This window comes from Manis pentadactyla, chromosome 14, assembly GCF_030020395.1.
Source record: "Manis pentadactyla isolate mManPen7 chromosome 14, mManPen7.hap1, whole genome shotgun sequence".
NCBI lineage: Eukaryota > Metazoa > Chordata > Mammalia > Pholidota > Manidae > Manis > Manis pentadactyla.
In genome coordinates this window covers 7,376,490-7,396,821 of record NC_080032.1, presented here as the reverse complement: position 1 = coordinate 7,396,821, position 20,332 = coordinate 7,376,490, and the positions used below count along the sequence as shown (strand labels likewise).

At 38.6% G+C, this 20,332-nt stretch overlaps 1 protein-coding gene across 2 annotated transcripts in view; it reads left to right on the top strand.

The window, feature by feature from the left end:
• Positions 1-37: 37 nt before the first annotated feature.
• Positions 38-20,332, top strand: part of TCN2 (transcobalamin 2) — a 37,694-nt gene continuing 17,399 nt past the window's right edge. For both annotated transcript variants that reach the window (XM_057492559.1, XM_057492558.1), the window contains exon 1: positions 38-166. The gene's annotated coding sequence lies outside the window, so the exon portion shown is untranslated. The remainder of the gene's footprint in view (positions 167-20,332) is intronic.

Below are 20,332 nucleotides of genomic sequence, written 5' to 3'. Positions count from 1 at the left end.
CGGTTGCTAGGCTCCGTCAGAATTCGGCTCCCGCCGGGGGAGAAGCGGCAGCCCGGGACTTCAAGTGAGGCCGCGCTCGGTTCTCCGCCAACGTTTGGCTTTTCCTTTGGTTCGTTCGCTGTTATGTGGATAAAGGGAGCAAAAGCTGCCTTTTTTCCCCACAGAGGTAATAGAGACTCGAGAGGCCATTGATATTTTATGAAGCTTAGGGGTGGGTTGAAAAATGATGACAGGCTGAGCAGAGAACTTGTGGTATGTTTTAAATGTACATTTAGCACGTTTGAGCACTTAACATGTACACATAAATTCAATGTTTTGTTTCTCAAAGATAATTACAAGTTGTATGCAAATATTCACACCAAGGTGGTGTGGTCTGGGAAGCAGATAAAATTTTGGAGATTGGTTCGAAATTTTAAATTTGAGGCCCTTATGAATGTGTCCTCGCCCAAGATCATTGAACTTACCCTTTAGAGGTAGATGTAGATGTTAAGCACTGGCCAGTGCTTGTTTTGAACAATGTAAATTTTATTTAAATTAAAGCTAAAATAAAATAAAACCCCAGTGATTCCACAGTGAAAACCCGGTAGGGGAAGGTGAGCTGGCAAAGGCTTTCAAGGAACTTGCCAGAGAAGTGTGAGGAAAATCAGGGTTGTGGTGTTCACGGCGGAAGACTGAGTAATGTTTCAAAAAGGATCTGAGGACAAAAGGATTGGGGATGACAAAGAGGAAGGAGAAAGAGACCAGAGGCAAAACTTAGGGAGATTCAGAGGGTAGTGTAAGTCCATTATGACTGGAGCATGGAGGGTATGATTGAGCAGGAGGAGAGGGATGGACCTGAAAGGTGGCTGGTTCATGAATGGAACGTGTGAGTAAGGCTGGTGTCACAGGTGTGTGACTTGGGCAGTTACCCATAGCCCCACACTTGGTCCAATGTCCCATCACTATCTTGAAATTCTTAACAGTTTTTTAACAAGGAGCTCTGCATTTTCATTTCACACTTTTCCTTGCAAGTCATGAAGCTGGTCCTACACAGGAGGGAGCCTGTTTTTCTCACATTGATTTTGAAGGGTCAGTGGAAGACATGCGTGAAGGAGTTCAGGACAGCAGTTGTATATTCAGCTGTAGAGCTCAAAGTTGAGCTCATTAGGCACCAAGTTTTACAGGTGGGAAAACTGAGTCACAGGGAAGTGAAGGGACTCACCCAAGGTCAATCAGCTGCTAAATAGTGGAAAAAAGACATTAACCCAGCAACCTGTCTACAGAGCCCACTGCTGAAGTCACACTGCCTGATGAGTGTGGACAGGCTAGGGCATGCAACACTTAGTTTCTTTCTCTCTGTCTTGTGGAGTGTTGTGTGATTCCAGGACAATGCGAGGCAGATTTTACTTCCATAAAGGGAAATGGTTTTTAACCATTAGATCTGCCCACTCACATATTGCTTTGTAAAATACTGAGCCTGTCACGACTGTGGTGAAGAGCCAGTCTTTGCAGGCAGACACACCTGGATTTACCTGAACACTATGGACAAGCCACTTTACCTTGGTGTACTTATCTTCAGTGGTAACATGGGGATAACAACAACTATATAGTTGTCAATTTAAATATTTTTAAATTATTGTTTTAAATAGAGAATTGTGGTGTAGACAATTTGGAAGACAGTTTGGCAGTTTCTTACAAAGCTAAAGTCTTACTATTCACTCCAACAATGGCACTTCTAGGTATTTACTCAACTGATGTGAATGCTAAAAATCCATACAAAACCTGCATGTGAATGTTTGTAGCTTTATCATTATTGCTAAAATTTAGAAGCAAACAAGATTTTGCTTCAATAGGGATGGAGAAACACACCATGATATATGGTATATCTATACAGTAGAATATTATTTAGCGATAAGAAAGAGCTATCAAGCCATGAAAAGACACTGATAAATCTTAAATGCATATTGCTAAGTGAAAGAAACCAGTGTGAAAAACATACATATTGTAAGATTTTAATTTGACAACAATCCAGAAAAGGAAAACTGTCAACATTAAGATTGATGGTTGGTAAAGGTTTGATGGTAGGAGGGAAGAAGGGTTAAATAGAGGAAGCCCAAGGGGTTTTTTAGAGTGGTGAAACTATTCTGTGTGATTCCGTCCTGGAGGATATATGACACTATGCATTTGTCAAAACCCATAGAATGTCACAGCACAAAGAGTGAATGTTAATGTGTGCAGATTAACAAAAAATCTCTTGGGAGGTTGGTGCAGTCCCAGGATGGAATGCAGAATGTGACTAAACAATCTAACAGTTTTACAAATGTATGAAATAACCTCACTGATAAGTATGGGAGAAAAAGGTGATGACACAATGTATCAAAAATCAATTGACCATATATGTGAAGGTTTGTTTTTGGTCTCTCAGTTCTATTCCAACGGTCTATATGTCAAACTATTTTGATAACAGTCACTTCATAGTAAGTTTTGAAATCAGGAAGTGTGAGTCCTCCAACTTTGTTTTCTTTTTCAGTATTATTTTGGCTATTACTAAGGGCCCCCAGCAGTTCCATATGAACTGATGATAAATTCTTTCATTTCTGCAAAAAAGCCAATAGAATTCTGATAGGGGTTGTATTGAATCTGTAGATTGCTTTGGGTAGTGTTGTCATCTTAACAATATTAAGTCATCCAATCCATGAACATGTTTCCGTTTAATTAGAGCTTCATTCAGCAATATTTTATAGTTTTCAGAGTACAAATCACTCACCTTTGTGGGATTAATGGGATTAATATATAAATCAAGTAATATAGAAATGAAATGTACAGATACATATGACTTCATTGTTTTTCCTACAACTCTTGATGCGTGATCAAAAACAGAATGATTAGAGCCAAAACAGTTCCTACAACTCGTGACCACCCTCACATGGTTTCATTATTCTTAAGGAGCTTCATGCCCTAGGGCTAGACTCAAGATCAGATAATGACTGTGTGTTGATCATGTGTTGAACCCCCTACTCAGAATTCTTTAGATGTTTAAGTTCATTTGCTCAATAAATATATGCGGAGTGCCTTTTCGGGGTTCCTCTTGTGCTGCAACGCCTTGAGTCCCCTGGCTGGCCTTTCAGATCTTCAGCATTCCCTCTCATTCCCTCCAAATCTGTGGGTCAGAGGCAGGGGGGAGCCGACACACCTTCTTTGTTAAATTTATTGCTAGGTATTTTACTATTTTGGATACTATTGTAAATGAAATTAACTTCCTTTTCATATTACTTATTGCAGGTGTGTAAAAACATGCATTTTTGTGTATTGACCTTGTACTCTGTAACTTTGTTGAATTTGTTTTTTACTCTAACAGGTTTTGTGCGTGTGCATGTGTGTGTATTCTTTGGGATTTACTATATATGTAGGATTATGTCACCTGTGAATATAGTTTTATCTCTTTCTTTCCAATTTGGATGCCTTTTATTTATTTTTCTTGCCTAATTGCTCTGTCTACAACAAAATGTTGAATAGCCATGACGAAAGCAGACATCTTTGTCTTGTTCCTGATCTTGGGTGAGAACTTTCATTGTTTCAACAAGTGTGATTGGCTGTGGGTTTTCCATAAATGCCTTTTATCATTTTGAGGAAATTCCTTTGTATTCCTAGTTTTCTTAGTGTTTTCATCATGAAAAGGTGAAATATTTTGTCAAATAGTTTTTCTGTGTCAATTGAGATGATCATGTGGGTTTTATTCTTCATTGTGTTAATGTGGTGTATCATTTTTTGTTGAACCACTTTTGTATTCTGGGATAAATCCCACTTGGTTATGGTGTATAATTCTTTTAACATGCTTTTGTACTCAGTTTCAGAGCCATAGAAGTGAAATGGGTATCTTGTTATGTTGAGGAGGAGACATTTGGTTCCCACCCAAGGGTAGGGGCTTGTTGCCAGGGGAACCAACCATGTGATTAGAGGTGGGAACTTCCAGCCCCCAAACCCTGGGAGGAGAGAGTGCTGAGGGGCTGGAGCTGGCATCACCCAAAGCCAGTGATTTAGTTCATCAGGACTGTGCAGTGAAGGCCTCACAGGGATATTGGTTTATAACTTTCATTTCTTGTGGTGTCTGTGTTGGACTTTGGTACTGAAGTGATACTGGCTTCATAGAATGAGTTAGGAAGTATCCTTTCCTCTCCTATTTTTGGGGAGATTTTGAGAAACATTGGTGTAATTCTTTACATGTTTAGTAGAATTCACCAGGGAAGCCATCTGATTCTTCCTTTGATTTGTGTCTTCTCTCTTCTTTTGTCAGTCTACTGGTTTGTAAATTTGATAATTTCAAATAATCAGTTTACGTATTCATCACTGATTTCTCTATTCTGCCTTCTCCTTTGTTTATCTCCACTCTAATCGGTTATTTTATTTTTTATACTAGCTTTGGGTTTAGTTTGCTGTTTGCTTCCTAGTTCTGTAAAGCATAAATTTAGGTTATTAATTTGAGGTCTTCTTTTTAATGTAGGCATTTGCAGCTATAAATTTCCTTTTGAGCACTGCTTTTGCTGCACCTAATAAATTTTGATATGTTGGTTTTATTTATTTATTTTTCTTTTGGTATCATTAATATAAAATCACATGTGCAACACTGTAGTTACTAGATTCCCCCCATTATCAAGACCCACCACATACTCCATTACAGTAACTGTCCATCAGTGTAGTAAGATGCTATAGAGTCACTACTTGTCTTCTCCGTGTTACACTGCCTACCCCGTGCCCCCCCACATTATGTGTGCTAATCGTAAGGCCCCTTATTCCCCTTCACCCTTCCTTCCCCTCCCCCGCAGTCCCTTTCCCTTTGGCAACTGTTAGTCCATTCTTGGGTTCTGTGAGTCTGCTGCTGTTTTGTTTCTTCAGTTTTTGCTTTGTTCTTATGCTCCACAGATGAATGAAATCATTTGGTACTTGTCTTTCTCCACCTGGCTTACTTCACTGAGCATAATACCCTCTAGCTCCATCCATGTTGTTGCAAATGGTAGGATTTGTTTTCTTCTTATGGCTGAATAATATTCCATTGTGTATATGTACCACATCTTCTTTATCCATTCACCTACTGACAGACACTTAGGTTGCTTCCATTTCTTGGCTATTGTAAATAGTGCTGCGATAAACGTAGGGGTGCATATGTCTTTTTCAAACTGGGCTGCTGCATTCTTAGGGTAAATTCCTAGGAGTGGAATTCCTGGGTCAAATGGTATTTCTATTTTTAGTTTTCTGAGGAAACTCCGTACTGCTTTCCACAATAGTTGAACTAGTTTACATTCCCACCAGCAGAGTGGGAGGGTTCCCCTTTCTCTGCATCCTCACCAGCATTTGTTGTTCCTAGTATTTTCTATGTTGGCCATCCTAACTGGTGTGAGGTGATATCTCATTGTGGTTTTAATTTGCATTTCTCTGATAATTAGCAATGTGGAACATCTTTTCATATGCCTGTTGGCCATCTGAATTTCTTCTTTGGAGAAGGTCTATTCATATCCTCTGCCCATTTTTTAATAGGGTTATTTGCCTTTTAGGTGTTGAGGCATGTGAGTTCTTTATATATTTTGGATGTTAACCCCTCGTTAGATATGTCATTTACGAATATATTCTCCCATACTGTAGGATGTCTTTTTGTTCTACTGATGGTGTCCTTTGCTGTACAAAAGCTTTTTAGAATGATGTAGTCCCATTTGTTCATTTTTTATTTTGTTTCCCATGCCCGAGGAGATGCGTTCAGGAAAAAGTTGCTCTTGTTTATATTCAAGAGATTTTTGCGTATGTTTTCTTCTAAGAGTTTTATGGTTTCATGACTTACACTCAGGTCTTTAATCCATTTTGAGTTTACTTTTGTGTATGGGGTTGGAAAATAATCCAGTTTCATTATCTTGTATGTAGCTGTCCAGTTTTGCCAACACCAACTGTTGAAGGAGCTGTCATTTCCCCATTGTATATTCATGATTCCTTTATCATATATTAATTGACCATATATGCTTGGGTTTATATCTGGGCTTTCTAGTGTGTTCCATTGGTCTATGGTTTGTTCTTGTGCCAGTACCAAATTGTCTTGATTACTGTGGCTTTGTAGTAGAGCTTGAAGTCAGGGAGTGTAATCCCCCCAGCTTTATTCTTCCTTCTCAGGATTGCTTTGGCTATTCAGGGTCTTTGGTGGTTCCATATGAATTTTAGAACTATTTGCTCTAGTTCATTGAAGAATGCTGTTGGTATTTTGATAGGAATTGCATTGAATCTGTAGATTGCTTTAGGCAGGATGGCCATTTTGACAATATTAATTCTTCCTATCCATGAGCACGGGATGTGTTTCCATTTTTTGGCATCTTCTTTAATTTCTCTCATGAGTGTCTTGTAGTTTTCAGACTATAAGTCATTCACTTCCTTGGTTAGGTTTGTTCCTAGGTAGTTTATTCTTTTTGATGCAACTGTGAATGGAATTGTTTTTCTGATTTCTCTTTCTGCTAGTTCATTGTTAGTGTATAGGAAAGCAACAGATTTCTGTGTACTAATTTTGTATCCTGCAACTTTGATTAATTCAGATATTAGATTTAATAGTTTTGGAGTGGATTCTTTAGGATTTTTTATGTACAATATCATGTCATCTGCAAACAGGGACAGTTTACCTTCTTCCTTGCCAATCTGGATGCCTTTTATTTCTTTGTGTTGTCTGATTGCCGTGGCGAGGACCTCCAGAACTATGTTGAATAAAAGTGGGAAGAGTGGACATCCTTGTCTTGTTCCTGATCTTAAAGGAAAAGTTTCAGCTTCTTGCTGTTAAGTATAATGTTGGCTGGGAATTTGTTATATATGGCCTTTATTATGTTGAGGTACTTGCCCTTTATACCCATTTTGTTGAGAGTTTTTATCACGAATGGATATTGAATTTTGTTGAATGCTTTTTCAGCATCTGTGGAGATGATCATGTTGTTTTTGTCCTTTTTGTTGATGTGGTGGGTGATATTGATGGATTTTCAAATGTTGTAGCATCCTTGCATCCCTGGGATGAATCCCACATGATCGTGATGGATGATCTTTTTGATGTGTTTTTGAATTCGGTTTGCTAATATTTTGTTGAGTATTTTTGTGTCTATGTTCATCAGGGATATTGATCTGTAATTTTCTTTTTTTGTGCTGTCTTTGCCTAGTTTTGGTATTAGAGTGATGCTGACCTCATAGAATGAGTTTGGGAGTATTCCCTCCTCTTCTACTTTTTGGAAAACTTTAAGGAGGATGGGTATTAGGTCTTCACCAAATGTTTGATAAAATTCAGCAGTGAAACCATCTGTTCCAGGAGTTTCGTTCTTAGGTAGTTTTTTGATTACCAGTTCAATTTCCTTGCTAGTAATTGGTCTATTCAGATATTCTGTTTCTTCCTGTGTCAGTCTTGGAAGGTTGTATTTTTCTAGAAAGTTGTCCATTTCTTCTAGGTTATCCAGTTTGTGAGCATATAATTTTTCATAGTATTCTCTCATAATTATTTGTATTTCTGTGCTGTCTGTAGTGATTTTTCCATTCTCATTTCTGATTCTGTTTATGTGTGTAGACTCTCTTTTTTTCTTGATAAGTCTGGCTAGGGATTTATCTATTTTGTTTATTTTCTCAAAGAACCAGCTCCCACTTGCATTGATTCTTTCTATTGTTTTATTCTTCTGGATTTTATTTATTTCCTCTCTAATCTTTATTATGTCCCTCCCTCTACTGACTATGGGCCTCATTTGTTCTTCTTTATCTAGTTTCATTAATTGTGAGTGTAAACTGTTCATTGGGGATTGTTCTTCTTTCCTGAGGTAGACCTGTGTTGCAATATACTTCGCTCTTAGCACGGTCTTCTCTGTGTCCCACATATTTTGCAGTGTTATGTTATTGTCATTTGGCTCCATATATTGCTTGATCTCTGATTATTTAGAGCATTTTATTTGGTCATTGATCTGCTGATTATTTAGGAGCATGTTGTTAAGCCTCTATCTGTTTGTGGGCTTTTTTGTTGTCTTTGCATAATTTATTTCTAGTTTCATACCCTTGTGGTCTGAGAAGCTGGTTGGTATAATTTCAATCCTTTTCAATTTACTGAGCCTGCTTTTGTGGCCTAGTATATAATCTATTTTTGAAAATGTTCCATGTGCACTTGAGAAGAATGTGTATCCTGTTGCTTTTGGATGGAGTGTTCTGTAGATGTCCATTAGGTTCATCTGTTGTAATACATTGTTCAGTGCCTCTGTCTCTTTATTTATTTTCTGTCTGGTTGATCTGTCCTTTGGAGTGAGTGGTGTGTTGAAGTCTCCTAAAATGAATGCATTGCATTCTATTTCCCCCTTTAATTCTGTTAGTATTTGTTTCACATATGTAGGTGCTCCTATGTTAGCTGCATAGGTATTTATAATTGTTATATCCTCTTGTTGGACTGACCCCTTTATCGTCATGTAATGTCCTTTGTCTCTTGTGACTTTCTTTGTTTTGAAGTCTATTTTGTGTGATACAAGTATTGCAACTCCTGTTTTTTCTCTGTATTAGTTGCATGAAATATCTTTTTCCATCCCTTTACTTTCAGTCTGTGTATGTCTTTGGGTTTGAAGTGAGTCTCTTATAGGAAGCATATAGCTGGATCTTTTTTTTTTTTTTTTTTTGTAGATAATTATTTTTTTATTGAAGGGTAGTTGACACACAGTATTACATTACATTAGTTTCAGGTGTACAACATAGTGATTCAACATTTATATACATGACAATTCTAGGTACCAGCTATCACCATACCAAGCTGTTACAATATCTTCACTATATTCATTACATCCCGGTTACTTATTATTATACCAGTGGAAGTGTATACATTTTTGTTTTGTTTTGTTTTTGTTTTTGTGAGGGCATCTCTCATATTTATTGATCAAATGGTTGTTAACAACAATAAAATTCTGTATAGGGGAGTCAATGCTCAATGCACAATCATTAATCCACCCCAAGCCTAATTTTCGTCAGTCTCCAATCTTCTGAGGCATAACAAACAAGTTCTTACATGGAGAACAAATTCTTACATAGTGAATAAGTTCTTACATGGTGAACAGTACAAGGGCAGCCATCACAGAAACCTTCGGTTTTGCTCATGCATTATGAACTATAAACAGTCAGTTCAAATATGAATACTCATTTGATTTTTATACTTGATTTATATGTGGATACCACATTTCTCTCTTTATTATTATTATTTTTAATAAAATGCTGAAGTGGTAGGTAGATACAAGATAAAGGTAGAAAACATAGTTTAGTGTTGTAAGAGAGCAAATGTAGATGATCAAGTGTGTGCCTGTAGACTATGTGTTAATCCAAGCTAGACAAGGGCAATAAAACATCCACGTATGCAGAAGATTTCTCTCAGAATGGGGGGGTGAGTTTCTAAGCCTCACCTCTTTTGATCCCCAGTTTCTCACCTGATGACCCCCCTGCGACTGTGCCTGTCTTAGGTTGTTCCTCCCTTGAGGAATCTTACCCATCTCTGGCTAACCAGTCATCTTCTGGGGCCATACAGGGAAATGTAGAGTTGGTAAGTGAGAGAAAAGCCTTATTGTTTGAAATGGTTAGCTTTTTATTTCTTTGCATATTTATGCCCTGTAGCTTCTATGCCCAGCATTTGTCTTGAGGTATCTTTACCACTTGGAAGAACTATGATACTCGGTGATATTCGATATGAGGCACGAATTCTACTAAAGGGCTGTAATTAGGAAGGAAAAAGAAAAGCTATAGAAGTAGCAGATGGAAGAAAACATGGGAAGATTGATGATTTCTTTGACGTATCTTCTTGTAGAGTAACTTCAGCATGTATAGGTTTTAAGCTACTACTTAAATTGTGCACACACATTAACATAATAGGAGTATAGTTACATAACCAAAGCATACCTGTAATTACCAGCCATCTCCAGTGAAACCAAGAAAACCAGTTAGGCACCTTAGGCATTTGTGAAAACTTATCTAAGATATGGTGGATATTGTCCAACTGAACTTGAACAGTCTGAGAGAAATCAGACAAATTAAAACAACCCATTCCTGGGGAATGTTCACATCCCTTATGTTCTTTTAACAGTAAGTAGTCTGTAGTTGTAAGATTTTGGAGTGCTACAATTTGCACTTCTCCTAATTCTTAGTTGAGTTCCAACAGTATAGATCCAGTCAAATTTGTTGTTTTACTGTATGCACAGGCCAGCTTAGATATCTCCTTCCTCATTCCCATGGCAAGTCCAGGAACTGGTGGGATGAGTGCATCTACAGCTGTAGCAGTGCGTGGATCTTTGTTGGGGTTTTTTGATGATCATCTTCTGGCATGAGTCTTCCCGAGAGTGCTGATGTTGGAAGTTCTTTTTCATATCGTATCTTAGTTCATTTTTGGGGTAGCCCAATTAGGCTTTGATCCTCTGTATAAACACAAACAGACCCTTTGCCTACACTTTTATATGCCCTTTATACTCTTGTGTAGAACTCATTGGAGATTACCACACAGGAACTGCCCTTTTTTTTTTTTTTTGGTATCACTAATCTACACTTACATGACGAATATTATGTTTACTAGGCTCTCCCCTATACCAGGTCCCCCCTATAAACCCCTTTACAGTCACTGTCCATCAGCATAGCAAAATGTTGTAGAATCACTACTTGCCTTCTCTGTGTTGTACAGCCCTCCCTTTTCTCCTACCCCCCCATGCATGTTAATCTTAATACCCCCCTACTTCACCCCCCCCTTATCCCTCCCTACCCGCCCATCCTCCCCAGTTCCTTTCCCTTTGGTACCTGTTAGCCCATTCTTGAGTTCTGTGATTCTGCTGCTGTTTTGTTCCTTCAGTTTTTCCTTTGTTCTTATATTCCACAGATAAGTGAAATCATTTGGTATTTCTCTTTCTCCGCTTGGCTTGTTTCACTGAGCATAATACCCTCCAGCTCCATCCATGTTGCTGCAAATGGTTGGATTTGCCCTTTTCTTATGGCTGAGTAGTATTCCATTGTGTATATGTACCACATCTTCTTTATCCATTCATCTATTGATGGACATTTAGGTTGCTTCCAATTCTTGGCTATTGTAAATAGTGCTGCGATAAACATAGGGGTGCACTGATCTTTCTCATACTTGATTGCTGCATTCTTAGGGTAAATTCCTAGGAGTGCAATTCCTGGGTCAAATGGTAGGTCTGTTTTGAGCATTTTGATGTACCTCCATACTGCTTTCCACAATGGTTGAACTAACTTACATTCCCACCAGCAGTGTAGGAGGGTTCCCCTTTCTCCACAGCCTCGCCAACATTTGTTGTTGTTTGTCTTTTGGATGGCAGCCATCCTTACTGGTGTGAGGTGATACCTCATTGTAGTTTTAATTTGCATTTCTCTGATAATTAGTGATGTGGAGCATCTTTTCATGTGTCTGTTGGCCATCTGTATTTCTTTCTTGGAGAACTGTCTGTTCAGTTCCTCTGCCCATTTTTTAATTGGGTTATTTGTTTTTTGTTTGTTGAGGCATGTGAGCTCTTTATATATTCTGGACGTCAAGCCTTTATCGGATCTGTCATTTTCAAATATATTCTCCCATACTGTAGGGATCCTTCTTGTTCTGTTGATGGTGTCTTTTGCTGTACAGAAGCTTTTCAGCTTAATATAGTCCCACTTACTCATTTTTGCTGTTGTTTTCCTTGCCCGGGGAGATATGTTCAAGAAGAGGTCACTCATGTTTATCTCTAAGAGGTTTGTGCCTATGTTTTCTTCCAAGAGTTTAATGGTTTCATGGCTTACATTCAGGTCTTTGATCCATTTTGAGTTTACTTTTGTATATGGGGTTAGACAATGGTCCAGTTTCATTCTCCTACATGTAGCTGTCCAGTTTTGCCAGCACCACCTGTTGAAGAGACTGTCATTTTGCCATTGTATGTCCATGGCTCCTTTATCAAATATTAATTGACCATATATGTCTGGGTTAATGTCTGGATTCTCTAGTCTGTTCCATTGGTCTGTGGCTCTGCTCTTGTGCCAGTACCAAATTGTCTTGATTACTATGGCTTTATAGTAGAGCTTGAAGTTGGGGAGTGAGATCCCCCCTGCTTTATTCTTCTTTCTCAGGATTGCTTTGGCTATTCGGGGTCTTTGGTGTTTCCATATGAATTTTTGAATTATTTGTTCCAGTTCATTGAAGAATGTTGCTGGTAGTTTCATAGGGATTGCATCAAATCTGTATATTGCTTTGGGCAGGATGGCCATTTTAACGATATTAATTCTTCCTAGCCACGAGCATGGGATGAGTTTCCATCTGTTAGTGTCCCCTTTAATTTCTCTTAAGAGTGACTTGTAGTTTTCAGAATATAAGTCTTTCACTTCTTTGGTTAGGTTTATTCCTAGGTATTTTATTTTTTTTGATGCAATTGTGAATGGAGTTGTTTTCCTGATTTCTCTTTCTGTTGGTTCATTGTTAGTGTATAGGAAAGCCACAGATTTCTGTGTGTTGATTTTGTATCCTGCAACTTTGCTGTATTCCGATATCAGTTCTAGTAGTTTTGGGGTGGAGTCTTTAGGGTTTTTTATGTACAGTATCATGTCATCTGCAAATAGTGACAGTTTAACTTCTTCTTTACCAATCTGGATTCCTTGTATTTCTTTGTTTTGTCTGATTGCCGTGGCTAGGACCTCCAGTACTATGTTAAATAACAGTGGAGAGAGTGGGCATCCCTGTCTAGTTCCCGATCTCAGAGGAAATGCTTTCAGCTTCTCGCTGTTCAATATAATGTTGGCTGTGGGTTTATCATAGATGGCCTTTATTATGTTGAGGTACTTGCCCTCTATTCCCATTTTGCTGAGAGTTTTTATCATGAATGGATGTTGAACTTTGTCAAATGCTTTTTCAGCGTCTATGGAGATGATCATGTGGTTTTTGTCTTTCTTTTTGTTGATGTGGTGGATGATGTTGATGGACTTTCGAATGTTGTACCATCCTTGCATCCCTGGGATGAATCCCACTTGGTCATGGTGTATGATCCTTTTGATGTATTTTTGAATTCGGTTTGCTAATATTTTGTTGAGTATTTTTGCATCTACGTTCATCAGGGATATTGGTCTGTAGTTTTCTTTTTTGGTGGGGTCTTTGCCTGGTTTTGGTATTAGGGTGATGGTAGCTTCATAGAATGAGTTTGGGAGTATCCCCTCCTCCTCTATTTTTTGGAAAACTCTAAGGAGAATGGGTGTTATGTCTTCCCTGTATGTCTGATAAAATTCCGAGGTAAATCCATCTGGCCCGGGGGTTTTGTTCTTTGGTAGTTTTTTGATTACCGCTTCAATTTCGTTGCTGGTAATTGGTCTGTTTAGATTTTCTGTTTCTTTCTGGGTCAGTCGTGGAAAGTTGTATTTTTCTAGGAAGTTGTCCATTTCTCCTAGGTTTCCCAGCTTGTTAGCATATAGGTTTTGATAGTATTCTCTAATAATTCTTTATATTTCTGTGGGGTCCGTCGTGATTTTTCCTTTCTTGTTTCTGATACTGTTGATTTGTGTTGACTCTCTTTTCTTCTTAATAAGTCTGACTAGAGGCTTATCTATTTTGTTTATTTTCTCGAAGAACCAGCTCTTGGTTTCATTGATTTTTGCTATTGTTTTATTCTTCTCAATTTTATTTATTTCTTCTCTGATCTTTATTATGTCCCTCCTTCTGCTGACCTTAGGCCTCATCTGTTCTTCTTTTTCCAATTTCGATAATTGTGACATTAGATCATTCATTTGGGATTGTTCTTCCTTTTTTAAATATGCTTGGATTGCTATATACTTTCCTCTTAAGACTGCTTTTGCTGCGTCCCACAAAAGTTGGGGCTTAGTGTTGTTGTTGTCATTTGTTTCCATATATTGCTGGATCTCCATTTTGATTTGGTCATTGATCCATTGATTATTTAGGAGCGTGTTGTTAAGCCTCCATGTGTTTGTGAGCCTCTTTGCTTTCTTTGTACAGTTTATTTCTAGTTTTATGCCTTTGTGGTCTGAAAAGTTGGTTGGTAGGATTTCAATCTTTTGGAATTTTCTGAGGCTCTTTTTGTGGCCTAGTATGTGGTCTATTCTGGAGAATGTTCCATGTGCACTTGAGAAGAATGTATATCCAGTTGCTTTTGGATGTAGAGTTCTATAGATGTCTATTAGGTCCATCTACTCTACTGTGTTGTTCAGTGCTTCCGTGTCCTTACTTATTTTCCGCCCAGTGGATCTATCCTTTGGGGTGAGTGGTGTGTTGAAGTCTCCTAGAATGAATGCATTGCAGTCTATATCCCCCTTTAGTTCTGTTAGTATTTGTTTCACATATGCTGGTGCTCCTGTGTTGGGTGCATATATATTTAGAATGGTTATATCCTCTTGTTGGACTGAGCCCTTTATCATTATGTAGTGTCCTTCTTTATCTCTTGTTACTTTCTTTGTTTTGAAGTCTATTTTGTCTGATATTAGTACTGCTTTCTTCTCGCTGTTGTTTGCTTGAAATATGTTTTTCCATCCCTTGAGTTTTAGTCTGTACATGTCTTTGGGTTTGAGGTGAGTTTCTTGTAAGCAGCATATAGATGGGTCTTGCTTTTTTATCCATTCTATTACTCTATGTCTTTTGATTGGTGCATTCAGCCCATTAACATTTAGGGTGACTATTGAAAGATATGTACTTATTGCCATTGCAGGCTTTAAATTCGTGGTTACCAAAGGTTCAAGGTTAGCCTCTTTAGTATCTTACTGCCTAACTTAGCTCGCTTATTGAGCTGTTATATACACTGTCTGGAGATTCTTTTCTTCTCTCCCTTCTTATTCCTCCTCCTCGATTCTTCATATGTTGGGTGTTTTGTGCTGTGCTCTTTCTAGGAGTGCTCCCATCTAGAGCAGTCCCTGTAAGATGTCCTGTAGAGGTGGTTTGTGGGAAGCAAATTCCCTCAACTTTTGTTTGTCTGGGAATTGTTTAATCCCACCGTCATATTTGAATGATAGTCGTGCTGGATACAGTATCCTTGGTTCAAGGCCCTTCTGTTTCATTGTATTAAATATATCATGCCATTCTCTTCTGGCCTGTAGGGTTTCTGTCAAGAAGTCTGATGTTAGCCTGATGGGTTTTCCTTTATAGGTGACCTTTTTCTCTCTAGCTGCCTTTAAAACTCTTTCTTTGTCCTTGATCTTTGCCATTTTAATTATTATGTGTCTTGGTGGTGTCCTCCTTGGATCCTTTCTGTTGGGGGTTCTGTGTATTTCCGTGGTCTGTTCGATTATTTCCTCCCCCAGTTTGGGGAAGTTTTCAGCAATTATTTCTTCCAAGATACTTTCCATCCCTTTTCCTCTCTCATCTTCTTCTGGAACCCCTATAATACGGATATTGTTCCTTTTGGATTGGTCACACAGTTCTCTTAACATTGTTTCATTCCTGGAGATCCTTTTATCTCTCTCTATGTCAGCTTCTATGCGTTCCTGTTCTCTGGTTTCAATTCCATCAATGGCCTCTTGCATCCTATCCATTCTGCTTATAAACCCTTCCAGTTTGTTTCATTTCTGCAATCTCCTTTCTGGCATCTGTGATCTCCCTCCGGACTTCATCCCATTTCTCTTGCGTATTTCTCTGCATCTCTGTCAGCATGTTTATGATTCTTATTTTGAATTCTTTGTCAGGAAGACTGGTTAGGTCTGTCTCCTTCTCTGGTGTTGTCTCTGTGATCTTTGTCTGCCTGTAGCTTTGCCTTTTCATGGTGATAGGAATAGTTTGCAGAGCTGGGATGAGTGACGGCTGGAAGAACTTCCCTTCTTGTTGGTTTGTGGCTCTCCTCTCCCCCTTCGCGAGGCGCTGGGTTCTCTCAGGTGCGGATGTGGTCTGGATATTGTCCTGTGTCCTCTGGTCTTCATTCTAGGAAGGGTTGTCTTTGTTATATTTTCATAGATATATGTGGTTTTGGGAGGAGATTTCCGCTGCTCTACTCACCCCGCCATCTTCCGCCCCTCCTCGGATCTTATTTTTTTATCCATTCAGTGACTCTATGTCTTTTGATTGGTGCATTCAGACCATTTACATTTAGGGTGATTATCGATAGGAATGTACTTATTGCCATTGCAGGCTTTATATTCATGGTTACCAAAGGTTCAAGGGTAATTCCCTTACTATCTAACAGTCTTATTTAACTCACTTAGTATGCTATTAGAAACAACCCAAAGGTTCTTTTTTTTTTTCCTCCTTTTTTCCCTCCTCCATTTTTTATATATTAGGTATCATATTCTGTACTATTTGTCTATCCTTTGATTGACTTTGGGGGTAGTTGATTTTGCATCTGCTTAGTGATTAATTGTTCTACTTTGCTGTGGTTTTATTTCCCCTGGTGACAGCTATTTAGCCTTAGGAATATTTCTATCTACAGGATTCCCTCCAAAATGCACTGTAGAGGTGTTTGTGGGAGGTAAATTCTCTCAGCTTTTGCTTTACCTGAAAATTGTTTAATCCCTCCTTCAAATTTAAATGATGACCTTGCCAGGTAGACTATTCTTGGTTCGGAGCCCTTCTGTTTCATTGCATTAAATATATCATGCCACTCCCTTCTGGTCTGTAAGATTTCTGTTGAGAAATCTGATGATAGCCTGATGGGTTTTCCTTTGTGTGTGATCTTTTTTCTCCTGCTAGCTGCTTTTAAGTCTGTCTTTATCCTTGATCTTTGCCATTTTAATTGTTATATGTCTTGATGTTGTCTTCCTTGGGTCCCTTGTGTTGGGAGATCTGTGCACTTCTATGGCCTGAGAGACTATCTCCTTTCCCACATTGGGGAAGTTTTCAGCAATTACCTCCTCATTAACACTTTCTATCCCTTTTTCTCTCTCCTCTTCTTCTGGTACCCCTATTATGCGAATATTGTTCCATTTGGATTGGTCACACAGTTCTCTCAATACTCTTTCATTCTTAGAGATCCTTTTTTTCTCTCTGTGCCTCAGCTTCTTTGTATTCCTCTTCTCTAATTTCTATTCCATTTACCATCTCTTCTACATCTAATCTGCTTTTAAATCCCTCCATTGTATGTAGCATTTCAGATATGGAATTTCTTAATGATTGAATCTCTGCCGTAAATTCATCCCTGAGTTCTTGAACATTTTTCTGTATCTCCATGAGCATGTTTATGATTTTTATTTTGAACTCTCTTTCAGGAAGATTGGTGAGTTGTTTCATTTGGCCCTTTTTCTGGGGTTTGTGAGATTTTGGTCTGAACCAGGTTCCTTTGATGTTTCATATTTCTATGTGGCACCCTCTAGTTACCAGAAGCTCTAGTCTCTGGAACTGCTCACCCCCTGGAGTGAGGTCGGGGGTCACAGGGGAGCGGTGATGGTGTCTGGGGGGAGGAAAGAGCTGTTTCCTGCTTCCTGGCTGCAGTGCCTGTCTCCAGTGTCAGAGCCAGTGGGCCCAGCACACAAGTGTAAGCCTCTGTGCTTTGCATCTGTAGCTGTCATAAGCCAGGTCTTCCTCTGGCTGGCCTGACACCAAGGCAGTGACTGCCAGTTTGCAAGCCAGTGCCAGCAGGCCAGGAGGAAGGCACAGCAGGCAGCGTATCACAGTGGGGGGCCTCGGAGCTGAGTAGCCAGCCAGGGGGATGGAGTGCCTGAAGCTCCTGAAAGTTCCCAACCTGCTGGACAGAGCACACTCAGACAACCTTGTCCATCTATCCCTTCTCCCATGCAGAAAGCTCCGTGCAAACCCCGCCCCTTCAGCAGCCCTCTTGCTACTAGGAAGCCTCTCAGACCACCCGCCTTTCCTTTGTCCCAGAACAGCCAGATTTGGATCCATGCCCTTCCACAAACAGCTGGAATCTCAGTTTCTCAAGCATTCCACCTGTCTTAGTTTTCCAGTCCTACTAACCTTCGGAGCACCATGCAGTGTAGGTTTGTGCTCACAAAGCAGATCTCCAGGGCTGGGTGTTCAGCAGTCCTAGGCTTCCACCCCCTCCCTGCTCCATTTCTCTTCCTCCCGCTTGTGAGCTGGGATGGAGGAAGGGCTTGGGTCCCTCCAGGTCACGGCTTTGGTACGTAACCCTGTTTCTTGAGGTGTGCTCTGTTCTCCAGGTGTATTCAGTCTGGTGCAGCCCTCTTTCCTCTTGCTCTTTTAGGATTAGCTCTGTTAACTATATTTCTACATTATATGTGGTTTTGGGAGGAGTTCTCTTTCTCACCTCTCACGCCGCCATCTTGAATCGATCCCTGACCATTCTTTCTGGCACATCTTATCGATTTCTTTTGAGCTATCTATTACTGAGAAAGATGAGTTATACTCTTCCACTTGCATGGTGGATTTATATATTTCTCCTTGTAGTTTTATCAAAATTCACTTTTTATTTTGTAGCTAAATTATTGGATTAGGATGGCTAAAAAATCTCAGTGAATTGAATCTTTTATCACTATGGGGTAACCCTCTGTTCCAATCACTATAGTTGAGTAACAAGTCATCCCCAAATTTACTGGCTTAAAATTAAAATTAAATTTCAATTTAAAAATAAAACAAGAATCATTTTATTATATCATGGTTTCTGTGGGTTAAAAATTGGGGATGGCTTCAGTTTAGTGGTTCTACCTTTGAATCTTTTATGCAGTTGCAGTGAAAGCATAGTCCAAGGGCTGGAAAAGCTGTGAAGAGGGGTGGCGGCTGAATATCCCTCCCTCTCTTCAGGTAATCTCAGAGCTTCTTCAGGTAATCACGTGGATTACTTCTGTGGGCCAGTTTGGGCTTTTACCCCAGGATAGCAGTCTCAGGGCAGTTGGACTTCTTACACTATAGCTCAGGACTCCAACTCAAGTGTTGTCATGAGCAAGTAGGAAGCGCATTTTCTTTTCTGACCTGGAGTCATTCTGCTACTTACGTGCAAGTCACAAACTTGCCCAGATTCAAAGGGAGGGAAATTAAATTTCTCTTTGTGGATGAATGACAAAATTATAGTAGATCATGTGGAGCAGGGATATTGTTGTAGCCAGCTTTTTAAAATAGATCTGATATACTCTCTGTCTCTATTGATGTTTTTTGTATAAGATTTTGATCTGATACTAATATTGCTAAGTCAACTTTATTTTGGCTGTTATTTTCTGGTATATCTTTTTCTGCCTTTCAATCATTTTGTATTCTTATGTTATAGGAATGTCTCTTAACAGAATATAGCTGGATATTTTTTAAACTAACCTGATAGTCTTTGTTCTTTAAACGGACAGTTTAATCCATTTACATGGATTATAATGGATGATATACTTGGGTTTTTGTCTTCTAGTCTTTGTTCCATCTATTCAATTTTTCTAGGTTTCTTTTTTCTTCTTCCCTCTCCTGTTTTTGTTTTGTTTTGGATTAAATTCTCCCCATACTAATTCTTTTTTCCACTCTACTAGTTCATTTACTCTCTTTCTGTTCTTTTAATGATTATCCAAAAATTTTAACTTAACAGTGGATTTATCAGATCCTTAAGGTAATCATTCTTTTGGTCACCTCAGGAACAGTACAAAGATCTTGTACACTTTAACTCCTATCTGATTCCTTTAGATGTATATATAATTGTACTTTATTTTTATCTTGATTTTATATTCTATATATCAGACATTATTGGTATTGTTTTATGTAGTCCAAATTAGTTTACAGTTATCCTCAAGCTTGACATTTTCTTTGCTACTATTCTTTCTTACATCTTAGGCTTTCTTTCTGGAATTGTTTTCCTTCTTCTGAAGATATGTTGGTAATGTTTCATTGTAAGTAAAGTCTTCATTTTTGGTTGTCTTAAATGACTTTATTTTACTCAGTTTTTGTTTTTGGGTTATGGTTTCACTGGGTATAGAATTCCAGGTGGCTAGTATATTCTCTCGGTACAATGAAGATATTCTAGCATGCTCTGGCTTCCACTGTTACTACTGAGAAGTTTTGTCAGTAAAATTATTGTCTCTTTGTATATATCATGTCTTTTTCTGGCTTGTAGGGTATTCTCTTTATCTTTGATGTGTTTTGTTTTGTTATAATGTATCTAGGTTTGGATTTTTTTTAATTTATTTAGGTTGAGATTAACTGGGATTCCTCATTTTGAGGATTGATATCTTTCTCCAATTCTGGAAATTTCTCAGCCATTATCTTTTGAAATATTGTCTCTTCACTCTTGCCATTTTCTTCTTCTGTAATTCCATTAGACTTATGTTGGACCATCTTACTCTATCTTCCATGCCTCTTAACTGCTCACATTTTTTGAAATCACATTTTATTTAACTTGCAAAAAGAAGTATACAATTAATATGTATAGAGTGATTTAGACAAAAATTAAAGTCAACTATGATATTTGATAAACTATCAAAGATGAGACTAAGATTTAAATTTTATTAA